The sequence below is a fragment of the Dendrobates tinctorius genome, unplaced genomic scaffold (assembly GCF_039654945.1).
Source record: "Dendrobates tinctorius isolate UK_male_01 unplaced genomic scaffold, ASM3965494v1 ptg000151l, whole genome shotgun sequence".
In the NCBI taxonomy this organism is placed as follows: Eukaryota; Metazoa; Chordata; class Amphibia; order Anura; family Dendrobatidae; genus Dendrobates; species Dendrobates tinctorius.
Window position 1 is genome coordinate 12,726,313 of NW_027361818.1, and position 14,880 is coordinate 12,741,192.

The following is a 14,880-nucleotide window of genomic DNA, read 5'->3' on the forward strand; positions in this document are numbered from 1 at the left end:
CTGTCCACCGTTAGTTCCCCCTTATGCAGCTCTCCAGTCCAGCTCACACTACCAGACACTGTGAGCAGGACAAGAAAGTACTCATCGTCTCATCCGCGTACACTTTGTTTGAACGCCTACATTGCCAAACTAATCTCATTAGAGATGAAGCCCTACCGTTTGGTTGAAAGCCAAGCTTTCCATGACCTCATGGCCTACGCTGTCCCACGCTATGACCTACCCAGTCGGCACTTCTTGCAAAGCCATCCCTGCCCTCCACCGGCATGTGAAAGACCACATTGTCCATGCACTAAATCAGTCAGTGAGTGGAAAGGTGCACCTCACAACAGATGCATGGACCATTAGACATGGCCAGGGCCGTTACGTGTCCTTCACTGTGCACTGGGTTAATGTGGTGGATGCAGGCTCCACTGGGGACAGCGGCAGTGGAACAGTGCTGCCTAGCCCACGGTATAGGAAACAGTTGGCCGTAGGCTTTCGCTCCTCCTCCTCCATCAGCGAAAGCTCGTCCACAGAGTGCAGTCGCACAAGCACTCCATCCGCAGCTGGCAGTGTTGCACACGAGGTGTCCCACTACCGAACAGCTAGTGGTAAGCGTCAGCAGGCTGTGTTAAAGAGGTACTGGCTGACTACTTGCAGCGACAAACAGAGTCATGGCTGGGCAGTCTACATCTTGAGGCAGGCAAGGTAGTCAGTGATAACGGCTGTAATTTTGTGGCAGCCATAGCCCATGCAAAACTCACACACACATACCTTGCCTGGCTCACACTTTGAACCTGGTGGTGCAGTGCTTCCTTAATAATTATCTGGAGTTAACATTCCTGCTCCATAAGATGCAAAGACTGTGCTCGCACATCTGTTGCTCGGCCGTACACTCCAGTAGTATGCAGAAGCTGCAGCAATTGCTCCACCTACCCAAGCACCGCCTAATCATACACATTGCAACAAGGTGGAACTCCACCCTGCACATGGTTGAGAGGCTGTGCGAACAGAGGAAGCCTGTAATGCATTTGTGGGAGACTACACGGGCAGGCAGTTTGAGGGAAGACATGGAATTGTAGGGTGTGCAGTGGTCGAAGCTGAAAGACCTCTGTAAAGTCCTTCAGTGTTTTGAGGAAAGCACATGGCTGGTAAGCGCAGACGACACCATCATAAGCATGAGCATCCCACTTATGCGTCTGCTCATGCAAAGTTTGACACACATTAAGGATCAGGCATCTGCAGAGGAGGAGCAGGGAAGCCTTGATGACAGTGAGCCATTGTCTGGTCAGGGAACTGTCCTGGACGAGGTGGAGGAAGAAGAGGAAGAGGAGGAGGATGAGGGGGATGATTATTTTGGGCAGGAGGATGATTCTCAGGTGGCAAGAGAAAATGTTGGCCTTCCAACGTCATGTACAGTGCTTGTGCGTGACTGTAGGGATGTTGATTTTCCAGAAAGTGCTCCTCCACCCACCACTGGCAGTGCATCATTGACACCTGGAACATTGGCCCACATGTGCGATTATGCCTTGCGGATCCTAAAAAGGGACCCCCGCATATCCAAAATGATGAGAGATGACGACTACTGGCTGGCCGGCATCCTCGATCCACGCTACAAAGGCAAATTTCACAACATCATGCCACAGGAGAACCTAGAGATAATATTGGCTAACAAACAAGCAACTCTGGTAAACAGGTTGTTTGAGGCTTTACCAGCACACAGCAGCGGTGATGTTTCTCCCACGAGCAGTAGTGGGCACAATGGAAGAGGTGTTTGTGGTGCACACAGCCGAAGTGGCATTGGAGACAGGGGTTTAATGACCATGTTGAGGAATGATTTCTCAAGTACCGCTCACATGACTGCTAATACTGCATCGATTAAAAGTGACAGGAGACAGCAGTTGTCAAATATGGTTACAAACTACTTCTCCTCCCATATTGATGTTCTCCCTCAAAAGACATTCCCCTTTGACTATTGGGCCTCTAAAATGGACGCCTGGCCTGAATTGGCACAATATGCCTCTGCAACATCTACCGGGAGGTTTTCCCGCAATGAGTAATTCCCAAATTTCTGATAACACTCGAATCTCCGTCTGTACTTGTATCCATGTAGTTTCCAGTAGCGGTGAGTCTGGACTGGCTTACTGAGATTGAAATATATACGAAGATTTAAAAGTACCACAACACTGTATACTGTTGTACGCTTTGACTACCTTTCCCTTTTTCTACTTGTTAAATTCTGGTGTAAGACATACTGAGCCTGTGAGTGTCTGTGTCTGACTCCAGAAGTATAGACGAAAATTTACAATTACCCCTAGACTGGATACACCTGGTATGTGCTGATACAGTACCTTTGTTCCAAATTTTGAATTACGGTATCATCCCTAGTGACTGAGCGTGTGTGAGCGTGTGTGATTTACGCCTTCTATATACACGGTGAATCAGAGATACCAATTTTTACCCTAAACTCGATACAGCTTGTATCTTGTTATACAGTACCTTTGTTCGACATTTAGTATTACGGTCAAATCCATACTGGGTAAGTGTCTGAGACTGACTACGGGACTATGTTTACGGAGATTTCAATTGTACCCTATAATATATATACTTGCTATCTTGTTATCCAGTACCTTTTTTACAACATTTTTTATTATGGACAAACCCAGACTGAGTGAGCGTCTGAGGGTGACTCCGGAGATATATACACAGATTTCAAATTTGCCCAACACTGTAAACAGGTGTACACTTGTATTACATTACCCATTTACAACTTTTCATATTCTTGTGTACTCCATACTGGGCCTGAGAGCGTTTGTGTCTGCCTCTTGAAATGCATACGGAGATTCAGAATGTTTACACTATACTATATATCCCTTGTATCTGGTGATACTGTACCTTTTTCACCTTTTTATTTTATTGGGTAATCCATACTGAGGTTGGGAGCATCTGAGTATGACTCATGAAATATATACGGAGATTTACTGTTATCCCTAGACTGTATAGAGCTGTACGCTTCTGATACAGTACCATATATCTGCTGGTATTTTGGGTCAATTTTCTAAAACATTAGGAAGTGTGGTGCAAGAGGACATGGACGTGGGTGTGGGGGGCCACCTGGTACTGATGGTGGTGGTGGTCCATCAGCTGGTAGTGTCAAAAACACAAGAGCAGCTAAGGCAGGAGGTGTTGAGCCAGTGTCATGGTGTAGCTCTGGAAGGCCTGTAAGGCTCTGTTTTATGGGATTAGGTAGACTGCTTTTAAAGCCGGAGCATGAGGAACTGTTTTTGGCTTACATTGCAGAAAAAGCCTCCAGCTCTATCGCCTCCTCTTCTTAAGTTTAAAAAAATGCAAGCACTGAGACGTAAGTGCAGGCTTCTGGTCAGGAGCAACCACTTTCCTTGTGTCCTTCACCCACACCAAAAGTGAAGGATGCGGCAGCACACACTTCAGATACTCCTTGGAGCTCTTTTCACGTACCATGCCTGGGTTAATTAAAAATGGGGCCAATCACATACTGGAGCATTCCAAATGGGGGACATCTGACACTGGAGCATCATCCATGAGGCTGATGGGTTTATCTCTCAACGGGAGATCTTTAGGTATGCCGGATGGTAGCCAGATTGATAGCGTGTTGCCCGGGCAAGGTGACAAACCGACACAGAGACAGGGTATGTATCTGTAAGATGCCACGCTACGCCTGGCTAATTTTAATCAGGTCAAGCTTATATGCTCATTTGAGTAGGCGGTTACATTACATAATCATATTTCATTGGACAATTGATCATTCAACAGTAAGCATAAATGGTTCCAACCAATCATATTCATATTCGTTAACCAATCAGATTGTACTCGGCTGTTAATTATTAGTATTTGTGTAGACGTGCTGAGAGCTTTAATAGGTCTTGGGTAAATTACACAAGACCCCAATATTATTCTCATTAATCTATCCTCATGACAGTTAAAGCTCTATTAGCCTCATTAACCTGGCTTACTAAGTATTCATAGCCCCTTTATCTATAGTGATTTATCTATTTCTAAGAGTATGAACTCATTAGGCCTACGTGGAACTCGTGATGTATCCTTCAGTTACATGAATCATAAGTATTACAGAGGTAAGAGGAGAGAATAACAGGATTAGGTGAGAAGTGATTTCTTCTGTCAGCTAATATCATAGAGGTATGGAGTGTGAGACCCTAAGAGTGTATGAAAGGACCCCACAGAATCATGGTTCCCCTATCAGTCCCCCCTTTTGAGAACAGATATGATTCTCTTACCCTCCTTCCTCCAGGTACTTCAAAGGCCTAAGCGCCAGTGTTGGGCTTGTCATTATTTTCTTCACCAAATTCCCTGGAGTGGGTTGAGAGATCATATCTCATTCTCAACCTTGTTAATTCTTTGGGGGAATATTCACATATTTTATTGTGTTAGCAAAAATCGTCAGGGCTACCTAGATCTAGTATTTGCCTTAGTGCATCTCTAGTAGCATTTATAAACCTCTGTTGATTATAGCGAAGGTAAATTATCCAAAGCACATCTTTCTTAGAATTAGTTACGAAAGGAACTTCAGTCTCTAAAATGTCATTTTGATTTTTCCGCATCTGTGCCTCTTGGAGCAAGGCTGTTATCAGCAACAGGAACAGGATCATCATTCTTCCGTTCCAGGGCCTTGCAGTGGCTGGCATGAATCCAAGTGGGTTTTCCTTCAAGCTTTACTGATGTAGAGGTAGTGAGGAGAACTTGGAACGGGCCGTCGAACCTTGGCTCCAATGGTTTCCGTGTATGTCTCTTGACCACCACCCAGTCTCCTGGTTGGAGGGAATGGGTTCCTTCTTGATTCTCTGAGTCTGGAATAGAATCAAAGACTTGTTTATGCACAAGCGAGAGCCTCTTCTGAAGGCTCTGGACATAGCTAGTGAGATTGTCACACTGTAGCTGCAGTGTCTGTGGGAAGTATAGGCCTAACCTTGGTGCTGACCCAAACAAAACTTCAAAAGGAGATAGTTTTGTCTTTCTATTAGGTGTGTACCTAATGGAGAACAAAGCTAGGGGTAAACATTCTGTCCAAGGTTTCCCCAATTCCTCACTTGCTTTTTGAATCTTTAACTTAAGTGTCCCATTTAACCGCTCAACCTTACCACTTGCTTGAGGTCTGTAGGGTGTGTGGAATGCTTGTGTAACCCCCAACATTTGCATAACATGCTGCATTACCTCTCCAGTGAAGTGGGTACCTCTATCGGACTCTATGGTTTCAGGTAGTCCGAACCTACAGAAAACTTCTGACATCAGCTTCTTTGCAGTAGCCCTTGCAGTGGCTTTCGGCATCGGGAATGCTTCTGGCCACCCTGAGAAGAGGTCAACACACACGAGTACATATTCATACGTTGCTACTGGGGGTAACTGTATGAAATCGATCTGCAGTCGTTGAAACGGGTAGAGGGGCTTAGGTATGTGTTTCTGTGGTACTTTCACTACACCTCCTGGGTTGTGTTGTGCGCATGTCAGGCATGCCTGTGTGAACCTGGTAGCTACTGTTGTAAAACCTGGAGCGACCCATTGCTTATCCACCAAAGAACACATAGCATTTTTAGAAAGGTGCGTCGGTCCATGGGCTGCTTGAGCCATGACGGGATACAAGGATCTTGGCAGACACACCCGCTGTCCCACCATCCACAAACCTTCATGGTCACGTGCTCCAGCTTTCGACCAAGCCTTTCTCTCTTCCCCGGTTGTCTGCCGAGTAAGAGCCTGCAAGATACTCAAGTCGAAGTGGTTACACTCAGTGCTTACCATAACAGTGGAGGTGCCTCAGGGGTCTCATTGTGTCTGGGTCTTCTGGCTGCTTCCTTGGCAGCTCGATCCGCTTTGTCGTTTCCTCTTGCTTCGGTGGTATTAAGCTTTGTGTGTGCCTTTACCTTAATTATGGCAACCTCTTTGGGCAGCAACAACGCTTCCATCAGTTGTTTGATGAGGTGCCCATGTTTAACAGGAGTGCCTGTAGATGTAAGAAAGTCTCTTGCCCTCCATATAGGACCGTAGTCATGGGCCACCCCGAAAGCATACCTTGAGTCTGTGTAAATGTTGTAGCGTCTACCGTCAGCCCCTTTAAGCGCTTCAATGAGTGCCGTCAACTCCGCCTCTTGTGCGGACATGTGAGGAGCGAGTGGTTCTGCTTTTACTACCTCATACTGTGTTACCACTGCATATCCAGTGTAGAACCGTCCGTCTTCACCGATGCTTCGAGATCCATCTATGAAAAGCTCAACATCTGGATTAGCAAGGGGTACATCAGAAACATGTGAAAAACCTGCTGTCTCTTGGGCCATAAGGGCCATACAATCATGCTCATGATATACATCAAAGAGTTCTTCTTCAGTCAAATTCTGCAAAAATAGTGGTTTACCCTGTCCTTCTCCCCCCCCTTTTGAATCCTCCACTATGGGAATAAGAGTGGCTGGATTCAAAGTTGTACATCGTTTCAGAGTGACATTGGGAGGCATGAGAAGTGCACACTGCAGTCTCAGATGTCTGGCTACAGAAAAGTGCTTGGGTTGAACTTGGTTAAGAATGCTGTGTAAGTCATGTGGAGTGTAGATGGTGACAGCGTAGTCCAGTATGATCTCTGATGCCTTGTCAAGAAGGAGTGTGACAGCTGTTACTGCTCGGACACAAGATGGTGCTCCTCTCGCTACAGGGTCCAGGCGAGCAGAGTAGTATGCAACAGGTCTGTTTTGCTGACCATGTTTTTGGGCTAGGACCCCTGTAGCATGTCCTTGCATTTCTGTGCAGTACAGGAGGAAAAGTTTAGCATAGTCTGGGGTGCCTAGAGCTGGAGCAGAGACGATTGCTAGTTTGAGTGAGTAGAAACTGTCTAGTGCTTCCTGGTCAAGCTTGAAAGGTTGAGAGGGCAGACAATCATAGAGTGGTTGCATGAGAATGGATGCAGAGCGAATCCAAGGCCTACAATATGATGCCAGCCCCAGGAAGGTACGTAGATGTTGAACCCCTGTAGGTGGTTTTAACACCTCAATCGCCTTTTTCCTGTCCTCTGTCAGATGGCGTGCACCCTGTGATATGCAATGTCCGAGAAACACAACGTTTGGCTGACAGAACTGTAGCTTTTCTCTGGATGCTTTACACCCTTTGGCAACAAGATGCAGAAGCAATGAGATTGTAGCTTCGCAGCATACATCTCTGTTTGGGGCACAAAGGAGTAGGTCATCAACATACTGAAGTAGAACAACCTCCGCATGTTTGTTGTCCCAATCCTGCAAAATGAATTGCAAAGCAGCAGTATACAAGGTTGGAGAGTTTTGGGCTCCCTGCGGTAAAACCAACCAGGTATACTGTCGACCTCTGAACGTAAATGCGAACAAGTACTGACATTTCGGATGCAGAGGGACCGAAAAGAAGGCATTTGCTAAGTCAATGCAACTGAAGTAAGCAGCTGTAAAAGGGATCTGCGCCAAGATCGTGTGCAGATTTGGGACCACTGGTGTTAGTAATTCTGTGACAGCATTTATTGCTCTGAGATCATGAACCATCCTGTAAGTAACTTGCTCCCCTTTTTTTCCTTTCTTTTTCACTGGAAACAAGGGTGTGTTGGCTATAGATTTCGTTGGCTTTAGAGCCCCAGAAGCAATTAGATCCGCAATATTTTTACTTATTGCTTCTTCTTGAGCGACACTTAGTGGATACTGCTTTAATTGCGGTGGTTTCTCTCCTGATTTCAGGTTAATCATTACAGGAGAGACTGGCATGTGCCCGATGTCAGTTTTAGCCTTTGACCACAGCGAGTCTGGGATCTGTGCTAGTTCCTTATTCTCTTCTGGAAGGGCGGGGGAGTCAGAGAAATACATGCAGGCTAGGACTTTGCACAAAGCACTTTCGGAAACGCCTGCAGTTAACTTCACAGTTCCGTCAGATCCATACAGAATGTGGGCCTGAATCGCTTGCAGTACATCAGAACCAAGTAAGTTTACAGGTGTTTTGTCACTAACTAGCAACTTAGTCAGGCATGTGTGGTCAGCAAGTCGGAGGGGCAATGGTTTCGTCATTTTACATTCCTGTATCAGTCCCTCAAACCCTTGAGTGTAAATAGTTTCATTGGATATGTCAGATGGTTTAACGTGTTCCTGGCGAATAACAGTTTTGGCTGCCCCCGTATCCACCAGGAATGGGATTTTCTTACCATCTGGGAGAGATACTGAGATTACCCCTTGTGGACCCGTTTTTGAACATGATGATGTCCTAAGGGGATAGATGTCTACGGGGTTGCCTGTTTCCTATTGTGGGTCTTGGGTCGGGACGTCCGTCCTGGCCTGAGTCTGTTTCCTGGCCGTTCTACACTGCCGGCTAATGTGGCCCATCCTACCGCAATTATAACATTCAGTCTGCCTGCGGTGATTTCTGTCTGTGGTAGGTTTCTGACCCGTCCGGGTGTCATTGGATACATACTGTATCTGTACTGGCTTTATCTTCTGGTCTAACTCAACACCTTTTGCCACACGCACTAAGTCTTCTATAAGACATGTCCTCCAGTCGGGCTTAGCTGCTTGTACTTTCTGTCTAAGCTGTAACCTAAGCCCTGCCATAAAAGCTCCATGGAAAAGTTTTCTTCCTGCTTCTCCCATGCCGTCATAGCCTAGATCTGCATATCTCAGCTTCAAGTTCCCCCAGAACTGGTCTACTGTCTCCTTAGGACCCTGTACCACATCCAAAAGGGAAATAGTGGATTCCCCCACCTTCCCTTGACACCATGCATGCAGTCCTTTCAGGAAATGCATCCCTGACTCTATAGTCCTTACGTACTGTGTCACCAGTCTGTGTTCTGCACCATATGATCTTCCAGCTCTATTTATCTCCCCCAGTACTGTGTCCATTCGTGCATCCCCAATTTTCCCCCTCAGGAGGGACTCTAAGTCCATCCATGTGCAGGTGTAGGTGTTATTTAATCCTACCATCCATCTATAAAAAGCCATTGGTAAGTCAAAAGGGTCTGGGGCGTCTTTGACCAATGTAATTTGGTCCTTTGGACTCCATGGTCTGTAATGAGACACGGTAGTTGTCTGTATAGTCGGTCGTGCGGGGGTAGATGTTGCAGCTGCTGCGATACCAGTCGTGTCCATAGTTTGATAGTCTCCGTCTTCCATTGTAATTAACATACTGTCCTCCGGTTTTATTACCGTATTATTATTATTATACCCAGGGACCTGATACTGAGTCTGACCCTGTAGGACTGGGTATATCCCTGTGCTCTTATGAGGTTTTGGCCTCCCGCAGGCAGAACATTGTTCACGCCAGTCGGGGTTCTGTTGTCCACACACGCAAGTCCATCCTTCTGGTCCTGTCATAGGATGGGCCTGATAAGGTGGGGGCGTCTTTGTTTTCCTTGCATACCTCACTCCTTTCCGGGTTTCTACCTTAACCCAACAACCTTCTTTCTTCATTTCCTTTGCTGCGTCTGCCCAAGCCTCTGCTTGTTTTGTTAGCTTATTGTCAGCAATCCATCCCCTGCTTCCTGCTAAAGCAGACTCCCAGAGAGAGCAATCCAGTGGATCGTTCTCCATTCCTAATCCTTTTAACAACTTCCTTGCGTCTTTTACAGCAAACTTTCCTTCTCTTTTCTCAACTATCTCACACGCCTTGCAACCCTCCTGATGCTCTGAACTTTCTGCATTTCCCATTTTGCCTAGTCTCTCTGCCTGCCTCTTTCTCTGGTTGTTACTCACTATTTTCTTGATATACGCTGTTACTGTGTGCCCACCTCTCAACTACTCTTCTTCTTCTTTATCACTGTGCTTAGCAATATCTATGCCGACTGTATACATAGACTGCGTACCGTTGTTATATGAGGTTCCCGCTCAATGTTTGAACTTGCGTGTCCTAAACTGAAACTGATCAGTTGATAGGTATCAAACCCATGGGAACCTTGATAAGAAGGTTAACTATTTAGTGGTCTGGCCATGACCCTCCTGGTCATCTAACACTAAATCTCTACGTACTCAGTATGAGATGGCACTTCTCTATAATTAGTCCTAGCGTATTCAGCAATTCTATATATCAACCAGAGAGCAAATCCAAGTAACCATAGGCAGGCTAATATAACCCAGATCCTCTCATAATCTTCTAATCCCATATGAAGCAAGGCAGAAATGGAACATGGAGGGTGCACTCATACATAGCCCACACAGTTGCAACTTCCCCAAGATATTAGCTAAGTTGTTGCAAAACCATAGGCCACCAGGAAAGCACGGACAGGACAAGCCCGACTACGTGTAACCCAGTCTTTCTGCGTAGCTCCGCAACAATAGCAAAATATATTGGTTTCAGCTTATCTCATTCACTCAGGTGTGACTATGTGTTTAACTTCCTAGTGTTCCTCCACTCTATTTCTGGTACCAAGGTACCAAGTAACCAATTAGCATACCTAACGGACTCCCTTATACATTCAGGATTGTATGTGACAATCCGTTTGTCATGCATACAGTCATTCAATTCATTCAGGGAGTCTCATTGTCCACATGTGCATCAGATGCATACACATACACACCTCCAATCCGGTATACCATTAATATATCACAAGGATATTCTACGGTTCTTTAACAAAACAACTGGTCATTTAAGAAGACGGCTATACTTATACCCGGGACCCGGCTGCAGATGCGGCAAGAGGAGGCACAGAGGGATGTAAGAATCAATGGCTCTTACCTTCACCGGTGATTTTGGTCTGTGAGTCCTCTGTAAGCCTCAGTCTGCGGGTGGTGCCGGATCTCGGATACTGGATGTCTTCTGGTTGAGACCAGCCCACCCAGGGACGCCAACTGATGGGTTTATCTCTCAACGGGAGATCTTTAGGTATGCCGGATGGTAGCCAGATTGATAGCGTGTTGCCCGGGCAAGGTGACAAACCGACACAGAGACAGGGTATGTATCTGTAAGATGCCACGCTACGCCTGGCTAATTTTAATCAGGTCAAGCTTATATGCTCATTTGAGTAGGCGGTTACATTACATAATCATATTTCATTGGACAATTGATCATTCAACAGTAAGCATAAATGGTTCCAACCAATCATATTCATATTCGTTAACCAATCAGATTGTACTCGGCTGTTAATTATTAGTATTTGTGTAGACGTGCTGAGAGCTTTAATAGGTCTTGGGTAAATTACACAAGACCCCAATATTATTCTCATTAATCTATCCTCATGACAGTTAAAGCTCTATTAGCCTCATTAACCTGGCTTACTAAGTATTCATAGCCCCTTTATCTATAGTGATTTATCTATTTCTAAGAGTATGAACTCATTAGGCCTACGTGGAACTCGTGATGAATCCTTCAGTTATATAATAGAGCATTTTAAATGGGGAAGATCAGACACTGGAGCAGCATCTATGGGGCACATGATACACTGGAGCATTAGAAATGGGGCCCATTATATATGGAGCATTATTAGGGCCCATAAGACACTGGAGCATCATCCATGAGGCCCATCATATACTGGAGCATTCTAAATGGGGCAGATCAGACACTAGAGCAGCATCTATGGGGCCCATCATATACTGGAGCATGCAAAATGGGGAACATCTGACACTGGAGCATCATCTATGAGGCCCATCATATACTGGGGCATTCTAAATGGGGCAGATCAGACACTGGAGCAGCATCTATGGGGAACATTATACACTGGAGCATTAGAAATGGGGCCCATTACATATGGAGCATTATTTGGGCCTATAACACACTGGAGCATCGTCCATGGGGACCATCATATACTGTAGCATTATGTGGAGCTCTTCATATACTGTATGGAACATTATATGTGACCAATTATTCTGTATGGAGAAATATATGGGGCTCATTATTCTGTATGGCGCACAATGTGGTGGCCATAATACTGTATGGAGTAATATACTGTCCTTTTTTTGAGCTATTGCACAATTTAAAATAGATCAGTCATGTCATGTAAACAGTGAAGTATTTGTCATTGTACTATACCTATATTTCTGTGCCATATCGGAGCATCATGAGTTGTGGTATGTGTTAAAGGGGTGCTCTTTGGCCCAGGGCACATGAAAACCTGGAGCCAGCCCTACCCCACCCACAACTTAATCCAAATAACCCCCAGTTTTCAGTGCGTAACTGTTTTTATAAAGTAAATTAAGGTTGACAAGCTTCAGGAATAAGAATTGATGTTTTTGGCATTGAAATGGGCAATGTAGGTGTGCTTACTGTCCTCCACTCCCTGCCGACTTTGCTTCCCCATTGACTTGCATTGGGTTTCGTGTTTTAGTCGGCCTATGACTTTTCCCTATAGTCAGACGATTTCGTTCGACCCGACTTTTGAGAAAGTCGGGTTTCATGAAATCCGACTCGACCCTAAAAAAGGCAACGTCGCTCATCTCTAGTCAAGCATCAATAGATTTGCATTGTTTAACAGTTTTCCTGTAAATGTGTCTTGTTTAGTGTTGAGCATTCCGATACCGCAAGTATCGGGTATCGGCCGATACTTGCTGTATCGGAATTCCGATACCGACTTCCGATATTTTTTCAATATCGGAATTCGGCATCGGAATCGGAAGTTCAAAGTTGATTGACAGACTGACGTCATCATGATGCGCGGTGTGTGCGCATCATGATGCGCCGTCATTTCGGGCCTTCCGGGGGTCTCTGCCGGCCTGCCGGGGGGCTGTGCCGGCCTGCCGGGGGGCTGTTTGGACTGCCCGGGGTCTGTACCGGCCTGCCGGGGGGCTGTGCCGGCCTGCCGGTGGTCTGTGCACCCTGTGGGGGTCTGTACCGGCCTGCCGGGGGGCTGTGCCGGCCTGCCGGTGGTCTGTGCACCCTGTGGGGGTCTGTACCGGCCTGCCGGGGGGCTGTGCCGGCCTGCCGGGGGGCTGTGCACCCTGTGGGGGTCTGAACCGGCCTGCCGGGGGGCTGTGCAGGCCTGCCGGGGGGCTGTGCTGATGTCCGGGGGTCTGTGCAAGCATCGTCCGATGGGACTACAAGTCCCATCGGGCGATGCCTGCTACCATGACAGTGATTGACACATTAGCCAATGATGGGACAGTAGTAGTCCCATCATCCGGCTAATGTGTTAAATGTTAAAAAAAAAAAAAAAATACTACATACATACTACATGCATGCTACATACATACTACATGCTACATACATACTACATATATACTACATACATACTACATACATGCTACATACATACTACATGCATGCTACATACATACTACATGCATGCTACATACATGCTACATACATACTACATGCTACATACATACCACATACATACTACATACATACTACATATATACTACATGCATGCTACATACATACTACATGCTACATACATACCACATACATACTACATACATGCTACATACTACATACATACTACATACATACTACATGCATGCTACATACATACTACATACATACTACATGCATGCTACATACATACTACATGCATGCTACATACATACTACATGCTACATACATACCACATACATACTACATACATACTACATACATACTACATGCTACATATATACTACATACATACTACATATATACTACATGCATACTACATACATACTACATGCTACATACATACTACATATATACTACATGCATGCTACATACATACTACATATATACTACATGCATGCTACATACATACTACATATATACTACATGCATGCTACATACATACTACATATATACTACATGCATGCTACATACATACTGCATGCTACATGCATGCTACATACATACTACATACATACTACATGCTACATACATACCACATATATACTACATACATACAATACATTCATACAACACATACATAGACATACAGTACATATAACATAGAGTAACATACTTACCAATACTTGTCACATTGTTCCCCGAAGCCATTGTCTTTTCCGGAATAAATATTAACATAACAAACCACAAAAATACTCACCCACGATCCGAAGCAGTCCACGAGTGTGTCCCACGACGATCTTGGGTAGAGAACGGCAGCATCAGATGATGCTGCCGTTCTCTACGGGCTGCAGGAATCCAATGACGGAAGGTAGGTATCCTTCCGCACTGTATTCCTCCGCCACTTAAAAAAAAAAAAGTCCCTAGTCTCACTTTATGCCATTGCTGCGTGGGAAATTCCCACACAGCAATGGCATAAAGTGAGACTAGGGACTTTTTTTTTTTTTAAGTGGCGGAGGAATACAGTGCGGAAGGATACTTACCTTCCGTCATTGGATTCCTGCAGCCCGTAGAGAACGGCAGCATCAGCTGATGCTGCCGTTCTCTACCCAAGATCGTCGTGGGACACACTCGTGGACTGCTTCGGATCGTGGGTGAGTATTTTTGTGGTTTGTTATGTTAATATTTATTCCGGAAAAGACAATGGCTTCGGGGAACAATGTGACAAGTATTGGTAAGTATGTTACTCTATGTTATATGTACTGTATGTCTATGTATGTATTGTATGAATGTATTGTATGTAGTATGTATGTAGTATATATGTGGTATGTATGTAGCATGTAGTATGTATGTAGTATGTATGTAGCATGCAGTATGTATGTAGCATGCATGTAGTATGTATGTAGTATGTATGTAGCATGTAGTATGTATGTAGCATGCATGTAGTATATATGTGTTATGTATGTAGCATGCATGTAGTATGTATGTAGTATATATGTGGTATGTATGTAGCATGTAGTATGTATGTAGCATGCATGTAGTATATATGTAGTATGTATCATGTAGTATGTATGTAGCATGCATGTAGTATATATGTAGTATGTAGCATGTAGTATGTATGTAGCATGCATGTAGTATGTATGTAGCATGCATGTAGTATGTATGTGGTATGTATGTAGCATGTAG

At 45.0% G+C, this 14,880-nt stretch overlaps 1 long non-coding RNA gene across 1 annotated transcript in view; it reads right to left on the reverse strand.

Annotated features, from left to right (window-relative positions):
- Positions 1–3,650: 3,650 nt before the first annotated feature.
- LOC141050259 (uncharacterized) overlaps positions 3,651–14,880 on the reverse strand; it is a 94,373-nt gene continuing 83,143 nt past the window's right edge. Inside the window, exon 4 of the long non-coding RNA XR_012220503.1 lies at positions 3,651–4,823. This is a non-coding gene — a long non-coding RNA (uncharacterized lncRNA). The remainder of the gene's footprint in view (positions 4,824–14,880) is intronic.